General features: G+C 38.2%; 1 protein-coding gene across 11 annotated transcripts in view; it reads right to left on the bottom strand.

The window, feature by feature from the left end:
- The window catches only part of LOC139959354 (uncharacterized), a 91,266-nt gene extending 69,342 nt beyond the window's left edge, over window positions 1–21,924 (bottom strand). Inside the window, exons 1-5 of one of the 11 annotated variants that reach the window (XM_071956852.1) lie at window positions 20,919–21,317; window positions 8,816–9,399; window positions 6,824–6,926; window positions 5,444–5,647; window positions 1,571–1,667 (exon numbers count right to left, since the gene is read on the bottom strand). The gene's annotated coding sequence lies outside the window, so the exon portion shown is untranslated. Of the gene's footprint in view, window positions 1–1,491; window positions 5,648–6,823; window positions 6,927–8,815; window positions 9,400–20,918; window positions 21,325–21,639 lie in introns of those variants that run through there. The other 10 variants (XM_071956851.1, XM_071956855.1, XM_071956850.1 and 7 more) reach the window with 10 other exon arrangements.
- Between the last annotated feature and the right edge of the window lie 294 nt (window positions 21,925–22,218).

Below are 22,218 nucleotides of genomic sequence, written 5' to 3'. Positions count from 1 at the left end.
CAACACAATGTACATCAAAGGAGATTGCACATTTCAAATGTGGCTAAAATGAATGTACTTGAATAATAACTCAAGAAGTTCAATAATTTGAAACAAGAGAACACAAAAGAAGACAGACTCGAGTGAACCAACTGTGCAAAACTCAGGGATATACTTGTTAGATTGCAAGTGCAGGCATGCAAAGATAACAATTATAGTCATTTGAGGGCAATACCTCCATTTAGTTAGATAAATGCCCCCCCCCCCCATAGGCATACGGGACCATTTCAGTTTGAGGGGGCAGAAATTTTTGTGCCCGAAAGTTCCTGTGACACTATCTAAGCGGAGCGCCACCATCGGTTGGCGCGTAGCGTACAAGAAAATTTTGGGCAAAAGATGCCTCTCAGATTGCCGGAAACGGCACTTTCTGAGGCCTTGCAAGTTGCATCTAAACATTCTTTATTTTATAATCTCACGTTTTAGAAATTTACACTTCCCCAAAAATTTGGTAAATTAGAAGAAGAAAAAATGGTAACATCACTTTGAAGGGGAAAATAGGACAGTATATGTTTTAAGCTCCTATTTAGTTACCGTATTTATTATTTTAACACAGTACTCAGCTACCTCCAGAAAAACATACATTGTTCAACGACACGTAGGCGGGATAATGTCGCTGTGTCGGGTGAGACTGCAATTTGTCTCACAAAAAAGTATAAAATATCACAAAGAATATGATAAATCTGTACTTCTAGGCTTGTAGGCACTCCCCCCCCCCCCACCATCCATGAAAAAGAAAATGTTTCTTATAGACACTCATGTCGGGGATGTCCAGGTATACAGTTGACTAGTTAGAAAAAAAATTGGTCATGCAAAAAGCGTGTTAGCCCAGATGAGCTGCGCTAACGGTTACACGGAAATATTCGGGCATCATGATGCTAAATAAAGAAAATCATGGAATTGTCGGGCAAAAATTTGAAAAAGATTCGGGCAAGCTACTGCATATTTATATACATATATATTTTTTTTTCTCCTCTTAGGCTGCCCGAATTTTTTCAGGACTTTTGCCCGAATTTCTTGTCCTCTGAAAATTTGGGGGGGCAATCTGCCCCCCCTTCCCCCCGCCTCGTATGCCTATGCCCCCCTCCCCTCCTTGTTTGTTCGAAATGGTCAGGTTGCCTGCAAAAGCTGTACCGTGTGAGTTGATCAGAATTGCAGATATATGGTCTCAGATGAGAGAATTTTATGTGTATTTTTTGTTCAATGAATACAAAGACTGTGTTTCAACAAGAGAAAAGTTCAAACTTCTCATTTCGGACAAAAAATCCAGAAGGTCACTCCCAGGTCAGCAACTGAGTTAGGTCAGGAGGACAAACATTATTGTTTAAGAATGTGAGCTCCTGATTGGATACTACATCATTAACTGATTATAAATATCTGAGGCAAAAAGAAAATACATGAACTTTCACATGATAGCTTGAAAGTCTTTGTTTTCCAAGTGTGTAGGTCTCCTACCATAATGTCTTCTTTGTTCACTTCATCAGATTGGTAGCTGTCTACAAAAGAATTAACTTCTTTATCATCAAGGAAGTACCTTGTAGAATGCTCCAGTGGCTGTGAACTTGTGCCTTAATAGCTCTTTCTGACAAGACCAAAATTGGCATCAAAACTGACAAAAATGTTCCATCTTCCTATTAGGGGAGTAGAAAAAATATAAAAACAAAGATTACCATAAAAGAAATTGACACATGTCATACTGAATATAAATAGTGGTGGGATTAACATAAACCACATGTTCACAGACACAAACCTCTTGATAAAGATGGCGAGACAAACAAGATTGATGAGGGATTATGTATTGTAATAGGCTTTAATCCATGCTATTCTGTCCTCTCAAGGAACTTGATAAAAATAGTATTATCCACTTATAATATTTTGAGGATTCCAGTTGTTAAGTGTGCAAACAAAGCATCATTTAAATTTGGAGAGAGTGCAACAAATCTACTTTTTATGATTGATTTAAAACTGGTCTGCTCTGTTCACTTCCAGAAAATAAGATCATGTATGTTTATTCCAACACTGTTACTACATATGCTTTCATGATAATATATTATTTCTTGTTACTTTTGTAATATTAGCACAACAAAACTTAAAATAACATTTTGCATTTTTTCGCTGTTTTCCACTTTTTTGACATGTCCATCAAGGTTTTTAACATCAATCACAAAACAGCAACTAAGATATTAGCCAAGTTATTCCCTGCCAACAGCGTTAATTGGCGAGTAATTAAGGACATTTGCAGATAATGAGAAAAGTGTCCTCCGACAAATTGCACATTTAATTTATTCGCACACAGTTCCCCCAAAGCCACTAGTTTGAATGCAACCAATCAGAGATGCAGTTTAGTTATGAGCCGATGCTAAAAATAGATTCAAAACGTTGTGTTGGTACAACCAGGGAGTTGTTATGAACTCCCTGGTACAACTGCCATATAGACTGTGCACAAATCAAATATGGTGTTGTATTACGTATTGGTCAATGACGTACGTAGGGTTTAAATATTCATATTATGGGCGAGGTTTATGAGGGTCCCAACGGAAAATATCTTCGAGAAAAACAAAATTGAAAGTTGTAAATTTTTCGACTTTTATGCCACCATTTGAAGATTTGAATAGATAAGCTAGTTATGTATGTTGTTATTGCATCGTGGAGTCAATGAGGTTGAGAAAGTTCATAGAAAAGGACCGGAATGCTGCTTTAAGACACCCTGTGATATGTTAAGAAGTATTCTCCAATTGTGAAGGACAATCAGTGTGAGACTAAAGTGATGGACTTCAGCATTGGTTCTCCTGGTGTTAGCATGAAATATCTTTGAATGAGCTGTCACAAATTTTTAGAGCATGCAATTAATATTCCAATTAAAAGTCCACAAGAGACATTAAACTTTGCACTACAGGAACATTCTAGGCAATAATCATAACTTCAAACATTATAGAAAAGCAGAATACCCTAACATTTGTATTTATTTGAGCTGTAGTAAATTTAGAGCAACATTATTGCCCAAACTTGGCAGCTGAGAATTCAATCATTTATAAATAACAGGGGGGGGCAAGTGAATGCTAAAGATACAGAATGATGCTAAAAGTTTAATATTAAAGTATTTAAATATTTGCAAACATTTCTTTCTACTCCTTTCCTTATATCAGGTAAGGCATCGTCATCCCATGTGCTGCCAATGATTGAAGGATTCATGTAATGCTATTATATCTTGCCATTTGCAAACCTTTGTATAAATTGAATGCAAGTGTTAAGTAATTTGTATGATTAAATTCAGGTTTCACTTTACCTTTGGACAAGCGGGACAAGATGTTCCATCATCTATATCGAGACCCTCTCCTTGAAGTTACAGAATTCCTCAAAGGTTTCATCTGTTAAGGTGCGATACCAGTGTTCGATTTTTCCGGTATCGCATCGCAAAATGCGATCCAAAACGACAAACTTGCGAGACGTTTCCAAATCAGCATCGCACATTGTGCCGATTTGTGCGATACAAATTCCTAGTCAGATTTGGGAGCAAACACTCAAACCTTAACTTACGAACTGTCGATCACAATGTAGAAGTTATAATTTATTGAGTTTATACTCAATGCACAACTTATTCACTTGACCGTATAGCGAAAAAAAAACCTGAAAAAATAATATCCTACCATAGTTAAGTGTAAAGCAAATAGCCTAACCACCTCGGCGGTTACGGATCTCACGTAACTGAAAGGTTCCCTGGCAACGTGCCAAAAAATGTTAACAAACAGGTGTTACACAGGGGATGAGCTCACAGTTGTTGGGAAGGTACCTGGGCAAATTCGCAGCACATGTACCGTGGTACAGTAGTTGGGTATAGGGTTAAACACTGCAGTTGTAAAAATGTATGCATAGTGCACGCTATTCATTGTTAGGCAGTCTAGAAACGGGGCTTTGCTGAACGTTGTTTGTTTCATAATATCGGAAGTTTTGTAAGTTGCACTTTTTAAAGATTGAAAGACAGATTAAATCTCTTTTCATTTTATAACATAATATAGCTACTTTAACTTGTCATTTTAAAATTTTCATCAGTTTCGTGACAATTTAAATAAAAAAGTTGTCAGTATTTTGCATCCTCAACTGCGAATTTTTTCATCGCCAGACATCGCAAAAAATGACAACAATTTTCGGGGGCTTTCGCCCACAGGATCCCCACGAGGGGTTCTACCCCATGACCCCACCATAGCCCTAAGACGGGCCCTGGACACCACGCCTTTATGCTTGCACGTTACGCGTGCTAGGCAGGCGAACACCGGCGGGAAATCGGCAGTGTGTTCGCGGGAAATTGAACAAGGTTTTCCAACACTGCTGAACTGTGCAGTTACTGTATGCATCATGTTCAAGGTTTTCACGGAGGCCTTTGAGGAAATGAATGGTTAGTACAGTGTATATATGCTGCACTAATGCTGTGTGTAGGCCAAGGTTCACGAAGGTCATTGGTTATATTCGCGCGCCGTAGACGTGTTTTTAGATGTTACGGAGAGTCAGGTTTCCATGGATATTAATCGAAAATGAATGAGTTTAACTGACGCTAAAGAAATGGATCGTTTTGGGCAGATTAACAAATCATTGCAAGTATAAATAAGTACAGGTAGCTCTGCTGTTAAAAAGAAAAGTTCAATATCGGTTTGCTGTTATCGGCAATTAGGCAAAATTTTACCGATACCGATATGCTGCCGATATTGCAAATATCGGCCGATACCGATATTGAAAACGATTATCGTAGCAACACTAGTATAAATAATAAACAAACATTTTCTAGTTAATACATTGATCGCCAACATTTGGTCCGTTTTGTGGTAATTTCAAAACTGCTATTCAATATTGGGGAACTGCTATGCAACAAAAATATTGTATAGCAATTGTCGAAATTTGTTGCTATGCAATTTTTTGGCCATAAGTCGAACACTGTGCGATACAGGTAGGAAATCTGAAAATTCCAAATGTTAGTCGGATACAATTTTTGCTTGTAAAAGAAGATGTGCTCACTAAATGACTGAAAAGCAAGCAGCACATAACTGTTGGTCAACAAACTCCTACATCAAAAATCAAAGCTATGATATGTATTTCCTTTGGCTGTTTAAACTGTGTCAAAAACAACTTTTTATGTTAAAAATTAACTTGAGAAAATAAAGCATGCCCATCTAAAGTATTAAACAAGACATGTGTTATATGCGGTGGAGTCCTCGATGTGTGCTCAACTTCAAATAGTTACTCACTGATCAAACAATATCGTATTGTTTCCTGGGAACATCAATGTGCAGTCAGTATTACGACATGTTGAATTCTAATTCGATAACTTAAAATTCTTACCAAAAAAAGTTTCTAACTATTTCAAGACCAAGATCTAGGGAGACACAACAAGCTGCAAAGTTTACTTCATACTCACATCGTTATCTGCTATTCCATGTAGCTGATTGGAATATAGACTTAAGAGAAGATTGCATCTCCATTGTTGCAATTCATGTTAGCAAGCAGATACTTATTGCACAAATTGGATTCCTTGGACTGGATGGCCAATCACCACATCTCACAAGACTCTCTGTATCATTTGTGCAATGGCAAAAGGTCACTTGAACAGAAAAAGCCATTCCTGTAATGATTTAAAGGAAAAGGGAGGCATGCTTAAAAGCATTGAAGACTCTCGCACAAAGAAACATCTCATGCCGGTAATCTGACCTAGTTTCGAATGAGGTGTAACAGAAGTGTTAAGCACCAGCATAGATCCCAGAAAATACACACACAGTTTGCTACCGTCGGTAATTAGACACTTGTGCACAGTCAGTACATACAGCTATATGGTTAATACCCACAACACAGTGTACATAGCAGCGATGGACATCTCAGGTCTAGATAAAAGACAACAAGGTATTATGTTTCATTACTGTCTGCATTTTGTAGCGACACGAAAGAAACTACACTTGCAAGCAACAGAAAGTTAATTTTTTCAGATGGCGGCACGCGGTTTCGGGCGTGTCTTCAATGCCTTTAATCAACAGATCATTAAACCCCTGTGTCTGATATCTATTGGCTTTCCTTCATGCAGAGAAGAGGGATGAGGGCAAAATAATACCAAGTAATTATCATGGTTCCCTTTCTTGAGAAATTGTAATGACTCATGGCATTATTATTAAAGGCTGCATAAGAACATCAATTTCAATCGACAGTGAATTCTGATTCCAATACACAAGAGCAAAGAGGCACATACAGATTACAACTAGGCCTATACACACTGAAGAGGAGACTCAACAAACACGAAGGAGATCGCAATGGTTAAAGTTTCTTTGCAATCTTCAAATAGAGAATAATTTCATAATTTGTTTCTCCTGGAAAATTTATACAAAAGCTCTACAGACACTTTTTTCCTGAATATATCTAAGCTAAAGCCCTTATTAATATGAAACAAAAGTATGTGTATAGCATGGGTATATATAAACCCATGCAGTATCATCATACCCATTTTAGAGAAATCCTGACTTTCGGTTGCCACATTTTTGCAACTACTGTAGACAATTTCAACATGTGACCAAATTTGGTATGGCGTGGTATGGTGTGGTTAATATGGAGAAACATTGCACTAAATCCACCCGCCAAGTATGATGATAATGAATTACTCCCTTGTGTGGTTATCCTACACAATAAAAAGTCACAAACCCATATCCTTCACACAAAAGTGCAACATGGCATTATCAGTTGAATCGCACATAGAAGCATATCACAGCATGATATTATACAGTGTAAGTATTCCACTATGGTGTGTAACTCTTACCATGTTTGTCAAATAACCTCATTGACTTCAAATATTTCTTGTTACAGCTGTGTTGTGAGGCATTGAGCTCTCTGCAGAAATTAAAAGTTGAGCAGTATCCATTCTGTGAGCAAATAAACATAAAAAGCAGAAGATAGCTATCTAGACTACATTATGCTCATCACTTAAAGGTCAAATAAAAATTGTCATATAATAGCAATTTTCATTTCTTGAAGATTTTCATAATACTGTGAAGCAGGGTCCTTTTTAATCTCTCCAGAAGGTAGTTTTAATAAAGAATCTTGAAAATTTGTGTACTACCCCAACTTTGAAGAGTGCCATAATTTCTCAGTGTATTACAAGGGTGGTGTAAAAGTTTATGAAAGCTCCATATGTGCAAGATTCATTTTACATGTTTTTTTTAAGTGGGGGGGGGGGTGCAGATGGGAGGTGTCTTGAGCAAGAGAGGTTGCCTTGCACAGACTGTTGCAATAAATAACATGTCTTTTTAATATCTTGGATCTTAGAGTAATGTCTCTGTCTGCCATGCCCATTATACTTTTTTATCTGAATATAGGGCACCAGATTTGTAGGCCCCCAAGCAGACAGTTTGACTCCATCAAAATGGAAGGCCCAGTGTACCAGGTGTGGGTGTCATATTCCTCTCCTGTACATGATTTTACATTAATAGGTTGGATATCATTGCAATCTACAGGCAGCCTACACTAAACTTTTTCTGTTTAAATTAACACAGTTAGTCGTTATTAATCCAAATTTACCAGAAATTATCAACCAGTACCGAAGAGGTCTCTTCAATTCCCCTCTCCCCAACCCCTCCCCTGCATGTTATTGCATTACATAAAGCTCAGCCTAGTAGAGTACAGAGTGGTAACATATAAAGTAATTATGATCGATACAAGCATGAAAATCAATTGTCCTAAAACCTGCAGTTTAATCTTAGTAACTTCACATAACATCATGGTTTTTTAACTGTGGAACACACAATATGACAAAATGCATTACATTCATAATTCATAAAGGTCATACTGTAATAGGTGAGGGGAGAATCAGAATTTGTAGCTTCATTGAGTGTACTGTTTTAGTTCATCCATGCCACTACACATTACAGTACCCTAGAAATGTAACCATACAAGAACACTAGAAATTGGCATATACTGTAAGTTCCTATTCAGAAATTAAAAGCTAGGAGGAACTACTGTTAGTGAAAGCCGTGTTTTCCATACTGTAAATCCCACCTTGGGATCATTCACTAAAAGGTACCAAAAGAAATCATGAGTAACCATGTTGTGAAATTTTCAGCAAATGTCAAATGCCTACTGTTTCAATTTCTCTTTCAGAACAGCTATCTCTTGGAGCCAAATGCCAATGCAGAAAAATTAGTCATGGTTCAAACTATATATATATCCATAAGGTTATAATTTTGGGCATGAAATAATGATATCCAGTACTTGACAGGACATGTGTAAGTACTTACAGATCAGAGCGCACAGACCAATAAAACTACTTTATTGTGATCCAATTTCAGAAATCGGCATCGCAGTGCCAACCCCTAAACATGGCGCTAAACAGTGGCGAATGCCCCCCTGACGGACTCAAATGGACTGCCGGTGCCCTTTTCAGCTTTTTATCACTTTTTACTTATTCGCGATTATTGACTTTTTTATTGCGCTCTCATCTACCTATTGACATTTGTCACATTTTTTTTTCAAAATGCTCTAACGGCTATTTATTCTTCGTTTATCTGCAAATTAGAAAGGCCCGGAAAGGGTCATTTCCGGCGAGCTAGGGAGTATCTTTACTCAAAAAATTCTGTACGCTCCGCGCCAACCTGTGGTGGCGCTCCGTTAGATAGTGTCGAAAGCGCCCCTACAGACCATTCTCACCCCCTCTGACCAATACCCCTAGCTCCGCCACTGGCGCTAAAGAACAAAGTCACATATTCTCATTTTTTTTTTTACTTTGTGTGAATATAAGAAATGGTTTTGAAGTTACCTGTGTGTAGTTTGGTAATCTTCAACTAGAGCATTGGCTACCTCAATCTGGAGGGCTGGTGTAACTCTGAACACATTAATGGCTTTTACCCTAAATTGTACTAAATGGTGGAACTGTGCATTCTCTTTGTGACTTTCTACCGCACACTCCCCACAGAAGATAGGTCTCGAGGTGATGTCTTCACACATTACTGGTTCTGAAGTTGCAGTGTTGCAGGAATCACACATGCTAAAGCTTGGGACAACTGATACAATGAAAGCATTGGAAAGCTTGGAACGAAGTGCCTGCCAAGCATTTGCAGCTGATGATGATGATGCTGACACAGTGTGAATACTGAGTTTTCCTGTGAGAGGGCTTGGATCACCTTGATGGAGCTCCTCGGTAGCAGGTGGATATGGGTATGTCTCCCCAGCAAATAAACTGCTCTCAGGGTATGTCCTAGTCAAAGGGCTACTCCTCTTGTTCTGTTGACTACATCTTGTGTACTCAAACGTGGCCCTCATCTGGGTCAGGTCGTCGTTTACCTTTGTATGGAAAAACTTTAATTTCTGTTTTTTCACTGGTGGCTTTGGAGGCGTGATACTCTGTGAAAAGATGATGGCCAGTATTTTTAAATGTTTTTCTTTTACAATCCTGTACATGTCTGGCAGTTGGTTTTACTATTCTTTGGTTTTATTGTCACATGGAAGCTTGAACGACTTATTGCAATTTTGCAAAAAACAAAGGCATTATTTGAGAGCTTTAGAGTCACTTCTAGGTTCAGAGGGATGCTGAGTAACCAACGTAACATTTTATCGAAGTGTTGAGTAAGCACGACTTTCTATACAAATTTGATGTAAGAAATCTTCTCCTCTGTTGCACAATTGTGCAATATTAATATAACAGCAGTGAAAATATGTGAGTCATTTAACTAGATTGTTTCCTAGGTAAAGTTTTAAGATATAAAAGATCATTTCTATGTATGATGCAATGGTCATGTACATACACATTTTACATTCAAACTTCAACTGATATTTGGTAAAATACTGAGTAAATAGCAATGGGCTCATACAAGAAGTTGGTGAAAGCCTATTAGTACTACAGATACTGTGTTAGGTTTGTTTAAGTAAACATGCATCACAGGAAAGATGAAGTCCATGAAACCTTCAAGAAAAAAAATACCACATTACATTTGAACTCTTTCCAATTTTAACAACAATGATTAACAGAGGTTGTTTCTGGTTTTAAGATATTGTGTACACATGAGGTCATATATACTTATTTATTTTACCCAAATGACCTGTGATCTCCATTAAAGGCAAATGGCTACTTGTAATCAGTATGGAACACCTTCCCTACACTACTAAACATGAGATATGCCTCCAAGTTTCCTTCATGTGATATTAAAGTAAGAAGGTTTTTACAATCTCACCCAGTTTGCCCTCCACACAATGAAAAACAGTGCTCAATTGGGTCCACCTGCATACCAATTTAAAAATTTGTCAAATCGTCCCTTTGAGGTATCATGTTTACAATGTTTTCACAATTTGACCACTGTTGACCCAAATGACCTCTGATCTTCACTACAACTCACAAAAAATAATAGGCGTCTGGTACTCAATTTGGTGGAACACCATATCGCATATGTCATTTCTCCAAGGTTCACTTCTTGCCAGACGCTAATAGAACTTGACTAACTGAAATTGATGCCATCTGCCCTTTAACTAATTCAACTAAAAACATAGATTTCAACAGTTTAATCCTATAGATATATAGTGGTCTGTGAACATGATCTGCCCTGCTCTGTGCTCATAAATTCCTGGGCATTATCCTTGCAATATCCACAAAGTGTAATATTTTATTAAAAAAGGGATATTAGTGGGGAAATGATCTAAATAGATTATTCAAATGATTAGTAATCCCTCTCACCAGCCCCCCCCCTTAACCCCCCCTCCCGATATTCCTCATTTGACAAAATATGTAAACCAGTATCATTTACTAAATTCTGTCAACTTTGGTGTCATAAGTCTATCAACAAACACATTTTCATCATTGGTCAACTATGTTTATGATAATTTTCTGCTTCTTCACTAGCTGTTCAACTGAATATTTAATATCCAACAGTACAGGGTTACCCAGAATCCAAGTATTTAATATATAAACCTGAATAGAACCATCACATCAATGGGGAAGTCACAAACACCCACACTAGCGCTGCTATATAAACATTGCCCTTTTGTGAAATCCATACAAAGTTTTGGTGTATACAGGCAGGATTCCACAGCAGACATGCTGTTCCCTAGCAATAGTTATGAACATCTAGCTTAATATACTACCTAAACTATTGATGAATATGATAAGGCTACTCAGGCGTCTTCCATTGGTGGAAAGCTAACATTTTCCAACTAAGTACTGATAGCTAGGATGCCATGAAAAATATGGAACAGTTAGATTCCTCAGATAGTGGTAATAGAAGGGAATTGACCTAAGCCTTATATCATACAGTGCAGCAGGAAACAAACTGTTTATGAAAAGAAGCTTGGCAGTATAGTTGTACATGGACCAATGTGACATTGAAATGTCATTTCAACACAACCCGTCTTGTGGGCCTATACTGTACTGAAGTACATTACAATTACTGCACCGTCGGATATTGGGAAATAACAACTATGTGCCGCCATGGGATATGTCATATGATTCTCTATGCATGGTACGTGCACACCCACTGGCTAACAGGTTTCTCCTGGTTTTTCAAACTGTCTGGTTACCAGAAACTAAATGTAATCACCAAATGTGATAATCACACATACTGTAAAGAAATTAGCAGTGATATTATTTTAGTTGCATACAGATTGAGAAGCTGAAGTTTATCACCCCTTTGATACAGGCCCGTAGCCAGGATTTTTTACACGGAGGGGCACCATAGTATCAAGGGGGGCACAAATAATGTTATGAGAAAATAAATATAACGCATCATGTGTTCAAGAACGAGTCGCATATTATATCATGCAGTTACAGATATACATGCAACGATTGCTCTTGTATTTATATCAGCAAACATCATTGCATGGAAAATGGTTGAGAATATTGTACTACTGTACTTTTTATTGTACTGTCACAAGCCTGGCCAAAAATTAATCGTTGATACTTCCTAAAGTAAATTTTTATCTCGGAAAAAAAGTGCGTATAGTAAAAAAAGACATGCAATGCATGCATATGAGATGCATTCAGAATATGCATTCTTAAGCAACTGACAGTCGGATTCAGCATTAAATAAAAAAGCAAATCACAATTTTTTTTTTTTGCTTGACCCTACGGACCTTTTCTATAGTGAGTGCCTCATGAAACATTTCTGTAGGACCTATGATTTTATATTTAAATGAGAGTAATACACAATTTTAAAAGGTCCGATGCATACTTAATTTCTTTCGATATAAATTTTGATATAAGGAGTGGCGTAGGAAAGAGGGGGCAGGGGGAATCCCCCTGGCGGAATTTTTTTTTTAAATTGGAAAATCTGGGGTAAAATTTACCAAATTTGGCCCATTTTTCTTGAAAATTCGAAGAAAAATCAGAAAATCTGGATGTCTTGCCCCCTCTGGAAAAAAAAGTTTGAAGAAAATTCGGAAAATCGCGGTGAAAAGTCAGAAATTTTGAGGATTTCGCCCCTCTGGAAAAAAAGTCTAGCTACGCCACTGGATATAAGTACTGGTCTTCAGCCCCTTCTCTTTGAAAATCCTGGAATTTCATTGTCATTTTATCATTTTTTTATATAATAAATTGAATATAATTACCCAATCTTCCTGACATGACACTAGCTCTGTCATATGATTGGGTAATAATCTTTTCAGGTTACAGTCCTGCCTTTTCAATCACGCCAATTATAGCATTTGCCGTACTTTCTGCAGTGAATAACAAAAGTTGCTTAAACTTTCCCCCGAGTATAAATCGTCCGGCTTTTGCAATTCCTCCACAGTTTCGTTATTTCCCCGAAATGCCATTTCAATCATGGCAAGAAATTTAATTACATCAAAGATACTGCAAAGATAGTACCTATTTTTCTCCAGTTGTCCTTCTCACAGTTGCTGATGAACCCCACTTCCCTAATGACTTCGGATATCTCTTTCTCTCCACAAGTTCATAGCCTGAATGTGAGTCTCTGACCCATTGTGCTCAACAAAACCCTCCCCCTTCTCCATTGCAGATTTCTGGCTACGGGCCTGCTTTGATAACTAGCTAGAGCAGACATTTCTAAAGGGGCAAATTTCACCTTCTAATGCACAGAAGACCTATCCTAGGCTTAGCAAGTTAGACTAAATAATATTAGACTAGATAATGTAGAAAGAATTAAACACCGTACACAGCAATACTTCAAGGACGCCTAGGTCTGTGGTAGTATTATGAGGATTTGTGTTGAAAACTGCAACACCTTGACTGAATAAGTGGCATTTGCAAAAAAGAAAACAAATGTGCTACACTCAGGGACGTAGCCAGGGGCGGAGCAGGGGGAGCGACCGCTCCCCCCCTTTCAGTGTCGAAAAAAATGTTTAAAAACTGTTGTTTTTTTAGCATGGTATTTTGTCAGTGCTCTTTTGATCTTGAATACTCGTCAGCTCCGTTAACTCAATTATAATCGTAGTAACATTCACGCCTACTGATTCAACTACTTACTTAGTTTGGCAGATGCAATTAGCTAAATTTAGCCTATAGCCTATTACAAGCCTACAGTTGGCCACTGCGTAATAAAATACATATTGCCTACCTAACCGCACTCTATGGAATGTCACGAACCGTATGCACAACAAACGTCAACAACGTTCGTTCTCATCCTTTCTATGATTCGTCCTAAGTTGTTGCACGAACAGCATGTTATGAAGCTAAGCTAGCAATCGTACGTGATACGCACTTCCTATAAATAATTATTACACTGCTAATACACTGCGATAACGATATTTGTTTTTAGGCCACTGCATATCTGGCTATATTCCAAAATATGAAAGTTTATATTGTCCATCAGTTAAGTTGGTCAAATGTATTAAAGTCCAGACATTGGAATAAACAAGAATCATCCTTATGGAAAAATTGTAAAAGAGCACTATGTTTGTCTTTCTGATATATTATGTAAAAGAACATGTAAAAGAATTCAAACAGGAAACAAAATCTGCTGATAATATGATATCATATGATCAGGGGCGTAGCCAGTATGTAGCACTGTGGGCCCGGGCCTACACTTTTTTTGGCCAAGTTATCTTTTTTTCAAAACACCCATATTTCAAATCCATAAGCTTGCTGAACGAGTTTAAGAGTCTAGACAGGAATAACTATTGAAATGAACGTAGCAAGAATATGGCTTAATTAGGTGACCTAGTCTTCTAATTTAGGCTGTCATTTCTATCGCGTGCCGTTTCATTCAACACTCTACCCGCCGAAAAAGACTATAGGATCCGATCTTGTCAGTGTTGTAACATCTAGTTAAGAATCTGTTTACGTAGATAATATTTCAGTTGAGAAAACAGTTGAGAAATTTGAATCAGATGGCAATCGTCGGATAGCTCTCGCCTTCTCTTATTAGGCTAACTTAAACATTTACAGTTGTATCAAAGACAATTACTGGCTATAGTTGTATCTAAGACATTTCTGGCCTATCTATATATGTAACTACAAGTATCAGCAGTTGAAAAGTAAGACTACTCTGTACATGTACCTTGCTAATTTTAAATACATTATGTATTATTGAATTATGTATCTTTATGTATCTTAACTCGTTTGTTTGTTTGGTTGAAAAGTGATATTGAATGAGGTGTCTCAAGTTAGGAAGAGGCCATAGAACCAGCATGAACACTCGGGAAGGGCCGTTTCCGGCCATCTGGGGGGTTTGTAAAACCAAAAATTTTCTTGTACGCTCCGCGCCAACCGATGGTGGCGCTCCGCTCAGATAGTCGTGCCTAAATTTTTGAAAATCAATATCAATCGCAAAAAGTGCTCCCCCCCTTTCAAATTCCTGGCTACGTCGCTGGCTACACCGTTAATGTCTTTGACATGCTTTGAGTTAGGTTTATCACAAACAGTGACCATATTTGTTTCCTAGCATTAAACAATTTCCTTGGTAGGTTAATATAAATATATGCCTATATGCGAGGAGAATCACTTCTCGTCAATCTAGCACCAGACTCAAAAGTAATAATCCTATTTCCTCTGCCAAAATTGCATTCAATTTTACCCCTTCAAATAACATTCCTGAGTTGTTTCTCATGCATTTAGTATATATAGTTTACGGCTCAGTTAAAACTAAAAGGTTATACTTTTCAGTGCAAGGAATAAACGATTGCATAAAGTACCTGTTATTTCCGTGACTAAAAGGGTGTGAAGACTCGCGCAAAAAGAAACGTCTACCCTGGTGGAAATTCCAGTTGAACTTTTGAACTAGGTTCAACTGGAATTTTCTATACGGAAATTGGCCCAAATTTGAACTAGGTTCAACTGGGTGAACTGGGGTTCCCAACTGGTTCAACTATGTTTTACTTGGTCCAACTGGTTCAACTATGTTTTACTGGGTCCAACTGGTTCAAGTTCAACTATGTTTTACTGGGTCCAACTGGTTCAACTATGTTTACTGGGTCCAACTGGTTCAACTATTTTTTACTGGGTCCAACTGGTTCAACTATGTTTTACTGGGTCCAACTGGTTCAACTATGTTTTACTGGGTCCAACTGGTTCAACTATGTTTTACTGGGTCAACTATGTTTTACTGGGTTCAACTGGGTCAACTATGTTTTGCTGGGTTAAACTGGGTCAACTATGTTTTACTTCATGTACAGCTGATCTGGGCCCAGTCAAAGAATTAAATGAAACATCTTACAGTTGTGAGGTGTGCACCCAAAATATAAAGAAATACACTTAATTTAAAAGTCTGTTCTGGTGAGTTAGCCTGCTAGTGACAAGTATTCTACGACCTCAGATCTTGCACGACATCAGATATTCTACGACATCAGTATAGTTGAACCCAATAAATGGTATTATGAATGTCCGATCCCAACAAAAAAGTATCCTTTAATTTATATGAAATAGTGTTCCAGGGTATCCTTTCAGTAAAATAATGTCAATATCCTTTGTAGTAAAATAATGTCCTTTATAAGTGATGGGTGTCCTGGAATATCCTTTATTGTAAAACACTATCCATTATAGTAAATAGTATCCTTTATAATAAATAGTGTCCCAGACTGTCAGTTGAATATCACAACTTCCATAAAATAATAAGGTCTACAGAAACTTGAACTATGTAAATTAAGGTTTAAAACCAACGATCCAGCCATTAAACTATCTTTCTCTTCTTTTACAATTAACTGCCTTGCTCAGATACTCATAGCCAATTGCCAACTCCCTATACTGTACCCTCACAAAACTCCTTTGTTCCTAAACTATATACACACAGACCCCATTTCCTGTGAGGGCTAATTTCCAGGAAGAACAATATAGTTGCCTAGCAACCCAGAAGAGAGTTATTAATCAACCCTTTTTCTGCCACAAGACAACATACAAATGTACTGTACAAATGTATAGCCCTCTGTACAGTGAGCACTGCACAGTGCACTAATATTTAATAAGCAAGTAAAACTATGGTACAAAAAAAAAACTTTATGTAACAGCTGACCATCTTACACTGTAAAAAATAGATTGATAGTTTAATCATATGTTCATAATCATAATGTTCAGTGAAGGGCATCCTCACATTTGTAGCATATAACGTGTATGCTGTACACTTCACTAGGCTAATGACTTTTGCAAAGTATGTTATTATGCCAATAGGACATGTTTGAAACAACAATCAAGGCAATTGCGTAAATTTTGCAAATTGCTATTATGTTTGCGAGTTGACGATAACTTTCCCTAAATCATGCGGCTAAATATAGGTGTTAACTTGAGTATAGCTAGGTTAGGCACCTATAAGCTAGGCAACTATAACATTAGGATATGTCTAACGTTAGTAATTGTACCATGTGGAATACCTAGTAGGGGACCGGTTTGTTAGGCCTAGCCTATACTATAGTCCTAAGTCACTAGCCTATATATATAAAGTTTCTGTTCAATTATTTATAATAAAGAGCACGTTTACAATCAATTATAATGTTACAAGTATGCGCAATAATATAAAGATACTGCAAGATCACAAAGGAGGGAAATTAGCCGCAGTAATAATTTACAATTGTTGGCAAAATCGGTTACAAATGCGATTATTCTGCGAAGCTTCTGTTGGCGTATGTGGTTTGCGGATTCGGAATTTATAAATTTAGCGCTCACGCAAGGGACAGATGTCAAAGTTCAAATTTAGTCGGATCATACTATATTGCATTAGGAAGGCATTTTGCCTACCAATTGTTCAAATCGACGAACAAAGTATGACATAATTTTTCAAATTTATTGTATAGGAAATATTACATATTTTTAATCATTGCGGTACAAAAATGTAATCGTTTATTCATAACTGTGATAAATATGACAAAGATTTATTTTACACCCCTCATAAGTTGGCTAATTTAGCATTTTCATTATATAACGATACGGTTACTGCTTACGAACTTACATTATAATATTCTTGATAATTACGCCTAAAATAATAGCAGTCAACATAGTCCAAACCCAGTTGTGCCAGTGTGAAACCTAGTTCAACCCCAAACAGGGCAAGTTCACCAGTAAACATAGTTCAAACCCAGTTGGGCTTGTGCAAACCAGTGAAACCTAGTTAAACCCCAGCTGGGTCAGTTCACCAGCCAATAGTCCAAACCCAGTTGGGCCAGTGCAAAACCAGTTTAAACCTATTTCAACCCCAACAGGGCAAGTTCACCAGTCAACATAGTTCAAACCCAGTTGGGCAGTGCAAAAACCAGTAAAACCTAGTTGAAGCCCAACTGGATCAGTTCAAACATAGTTCAAACTCAGTTGGGCCTGAACAAACCCAGTTGAACATTGTGTTAACCCAGTTGAACCTAGCTCATATACAGCATAGCCCAGTTGGAACCCAGTAAGACCCAGTTAAACACAGTTAAAAACCAGTTAAACATAGTAGGCCCTAGTAGAACCTAGTTGATTTTTTAACTGGGTTCTACTGGAATTTCTACCGGTAATCTGACCTAGTTTCGAATGAGGTGTAACAGAAGTGTTAAACACCACCATCGATCGCGAAAATACACACACAGCTTGCTACCATAGGCGTACGAGGCGGGGGGGCAGGGGGGGCAGACTGCCCCCCCCCCAAATTTCCAGAGGACAAGAAATTCGGGCAAAAGTCCTGAAAAATTCGGGCAGCCTAAGAGGAGAAAAAAAATTTTTTTTTTTTTTCTCCTCTTAGGCTGCCCGAATTGTTCAGGACTTTTGCCCGAATTTCTTGTCATCTGGAAATATATATATATATTTAAATATGCAGTAGCTTGCCCGAATCTTTTTCAAATTTTTGCCCGACAATTCCATGATTTGCTTTATTTAGCATCATGATGCCCGAATATTTCCGTGTAACACCAACGTAAGCGCAGTTCATCTGGGCTACCACGCTTTTTGCACGATCAATTTTTTTTCTAACTAGTCAATTGTATACCTGGACCAAGGGCGGCGGAACTGGGGGGCACATGGGGGAACGTGCCCCCCCCCACTTTTCCTCAGGTTAAAAATGTGCCTTTTTTCTACATAAAAATTGAGGTGCCTCAAGTTAGCAAGAGGCCAGGGAACCAGAATGAACTCTGGGGAAGGGCCGTTTCCGGCCATCTGAGGGGTTTGTAAAACCAAAACTTTTCTAGTACGCTCCGCGCCAACCAATGGTGGCGCTCCGCTCAGATAGTCGTGCATACAACTTTGCAAATCCTGGCTAAGCCCGTGACTTTTAATGAATTTCTGTGGGTCAAACTCAAAAGCTATTTCGAATGGAAATGATTTGTTTAGATATTAAAAAGAAAAAACTCTAATTCGGAAGATTCCTACATTAGCAACTAGCATGATTTCACCTCATTTTGTCTCAAAAGAAAACTTGTTCTTTGTTTCCCAATTTGCGCATTGGATATTGCAGTGCTAGTATGCATATTTTCCTTTGGGGGGGGGGGGCATTGATGGAGTGATGTGTTTACACAACTAAGATAATACAATAAGAGTTATAAAGGGTACTAAATACAAGGCTGCATCAGTTCAATCGAATATCTGCAAAGTGCCCTTTGATGTCGGTGCCCCCCCCCCCAAGATTAAAAGTGCTTCCGCCGCCCTTGACCTGGACATCCCCAACATGAGTGTATATAAGAAACGTATTCTTGTTCATGGATAGTGGGGGGGGGGGTGCCTACAAGCCTAGAAGTACAGGTTTATCATATTCTTTGTTATATTTTATACTTTTTTTGTGAGACAAATTGCAGTCTCACCCGACACAGCAACGTTATCCCGCCTACGTTGAACAATGTATGTTTTTCTGGAGGTAGCTGAGTACTGTGTTAAAATAATAAATAAGGTAACTAAATAGGAGCTTAAAAAATATACTGTCCCATTTTTCACCTTCAAAGTGATGTTACCATTTTTTCTTCTTCTAATTTACCAAATTTTTGGGGAAGTGTAAATTTCTAAAACGTGAGATTATAAAATAAAGAATGTTTAGATGCAACTTGCAAGGCCTCAAAAGTGCCGTTTCCAGCAATCTGAGAGGCATTGTGTGCCAAAAATTTTCTTGTACGCTATGCGCCAACCGATGGTGGCGCTCTACTTAGATTGTGTCACAGGAACTTTCGGGCACAAAAAGTTCTGCCCCCCCAAACTGAAATGGTCCCGTACGCCTATGCTTGCTACCATCGGTAATTAGACACTAGTGTATAGTCAGTACATTCAGCTGCGGTCAATACACACAGCACAGTGTTCAAACAATACAGTGATGGACATCTCAGGTCCAGCTAAAGATAACAAGGTATCACGTTTCATTACTGTACTGTCTGCATTTTGTAGCGACACAAACAAAACATCACTTGCAAGCAATGGAAAGTTAACTTTTTCAGATGACCGCACACGGTTTGGGGCGAGTCTTCAATGCCTTTAAGGGCAAGGGTGGACAATTTGGTGCTACATTGCTTAAAGGTGATTCACCTTCTCGTATATAGGCCTATATATATATTACTGTGTAAATTGTATAACACCAGGAATGCCTGTCTGTCAGTTTAGTGACTGTTTGGGCCTAACCTAAATGTCACAAAAATATCTATGCTTTCTACAACTACATACGCCTTTAGGAATAAGGGTCAAAAGGGGTACTTTATACCACAAGAGAAAGGTGCATGCCTTTTCGCCATGTTTACACCATGGCGATAAAGCACTTTTTCTATGATGGCGGTAAGAGTACATTATAGTACAAGAAATTCCCAGAATTATGAGGTAAGGAATAATCTAATTGTAAAGCTTTGTTGGGGCAATTTATGATTCAAGCACTTTTCAATGTTCAACACATGCACTGTAAATTGCTCCACTTCACACTACCAATTAAGGCTTGTCTGTCCCCAAGTAGGTCTTCTAATATCTAAATCAACAACTAGAATCTGTAAAATTTTATTTTAATTCAATTACTTCAACCAACATTTGCCTCCATGCGATTTTAAGTAAGTTTCACCGGTACATTCCTGTACACCAGTGTAAAGTTCTTCCTAAAATGTACGTTTCCGCCCTAGGCGGTGCCATGGGGGAAATGCTCGAATCCTATGGCGGAAAGGTATAGCGGCATGTACCTAGGCTATGGCGGAATGGCACTAGACCTAGATTCGGATTAAATACTACTATAAGTTTACATTTGTTAGGGAAAACCTTAGGTACCTGGTACAGAGACTGTACGACTTTAATAACCTAGTGGGTCTTGTTTTAAATTCTGACCATCCAACACTCCCGCATTTGCAAAAACCAACGCACGATGCAGGGTATAGTAGTAGCAGTAATGTAGTAGTTGCACTGCCGAGTCATTATGCTGGTAAACTATTGTATTACTATATTAAGGCCTTATTAGAGGTGGAACTACCCATAAGGCTAATCTAGCTTCCCCCTCCCTCCCCCCCCACCCCCACCTTAAGTCCCATTTTGTGTATCTGTTTTGTATCTATTTGAGACTGCACACACTCACCTGTCCGTGAAGAATGTTCAAATCAGATGGATTTACTAAAACGATTGGAGAAAAGTTAGGCTGCCATCTGAATCTCGCATACAGTATTAAATAACCGCCGCCGCAGTGTCGGCTATATTACGTGTTGTGCTATGCGCCGACCATGTACTCCGTATTATATGGCTAGGGAGTAGTCTTCGTTACCCAGCCGCTTTCACACCTTTCGGTCTCGTAGTTCAACGTGTAACAGCTTTGCAGTAACTACTGTGCCACCTGTCTCCTGGAATAGGAATTTACTACGCTGTTTCGCATACGTTTTGCTATTCAAACTAGGCCTTAACTTTCTTTAATGAAAGTGATAGTAACGCATCACACAACAGACAAACATGATTGGAAGAATAGTACATTTTACATTCGTCAGGGAACCAATACACTAAGGTAGCATACGCCCATTAAATGCCCCATTGACTTACACACTAAATCACAAAAGTAATGTGGTCTCTTAGTCTAGATAGAAGTTTTCACTAGCTAAACGCTACCATCACCGAATAGCTGACAAGTTGGCCTTTCATGGAACCATCAATTTCCCGTACCATCAACGTGAATTTTTTTGCTATCCGAGCCGGAAGTTTTCGTCACTTGTAAACAAACCTCTTCACTCAGTGGTTAAAGAAATTTCCTACGCTGCTCCTGGGAGGCCTAAAGGGGTCTAAAATTGCCTCAGTTGACCTAATTTACTCACCACGTGTACATCCATTCATGCTCTTCAACATGCAAGCCACAAAGAACTAGATCATGATTGATAACAGGTCACAAAAGATGTTCTCCTGCTGCTTTTTGGCACTTTTCCTGAAGGAGAACAATCGAGCGGATGGATAAAGACTCTAATAGGAGTATGCCACCTTAACTACTTTCAACACTGCAGCTTTATATAAAAAAAATTGTTGTGGCCCCTATGGAGTACTCGTGCATGGTAAAGGGGAGTTCAGGAAAAGCATTGTCTATGTCAAAAACGATATACCTGATTATTGATGTAGGCAACATGTGTAGTGAAGAGAAGACTCCCTTATACATTTAATATGGTTGTACTAGAGTTATGATGTCTGTGCATTATATTTAAGGAATGTACATCTGTCGTAAGTAGTATAATTGTCTACCTTGTGAACTAATTAATTCATTAATACATCGTACGTAGTTATGTTTAATTGGTTGTGTAAACCTTAGGAATGTGTTTAATACAATTAAAGTGTTACGTAATCGCTACGTCGTGCTAGCTCCTCTTTGGTAGTAACTGTGTTAATACAATTAAAGTGTTACGTAA

Source organism: Apostichopus japonicus, chromosome 19, assembly GCF_037975245.1.
Source record: "Apostichopus japonicus isolate 1M-3 chromosome 19, ASM3797524v1, whole genome shotgun sequence".
Taxonomy (NCBI): domain Eukaryota; kingdom Metazoa; phylum Echinodermata; class Holothuroidea; order Aspidochirotida; family Stichopodidae; genus Apostichopus; species Apostichopus japonicus.
This window is presented reverse-complemented; position numbering and strand designations above follow the sequence as displayed.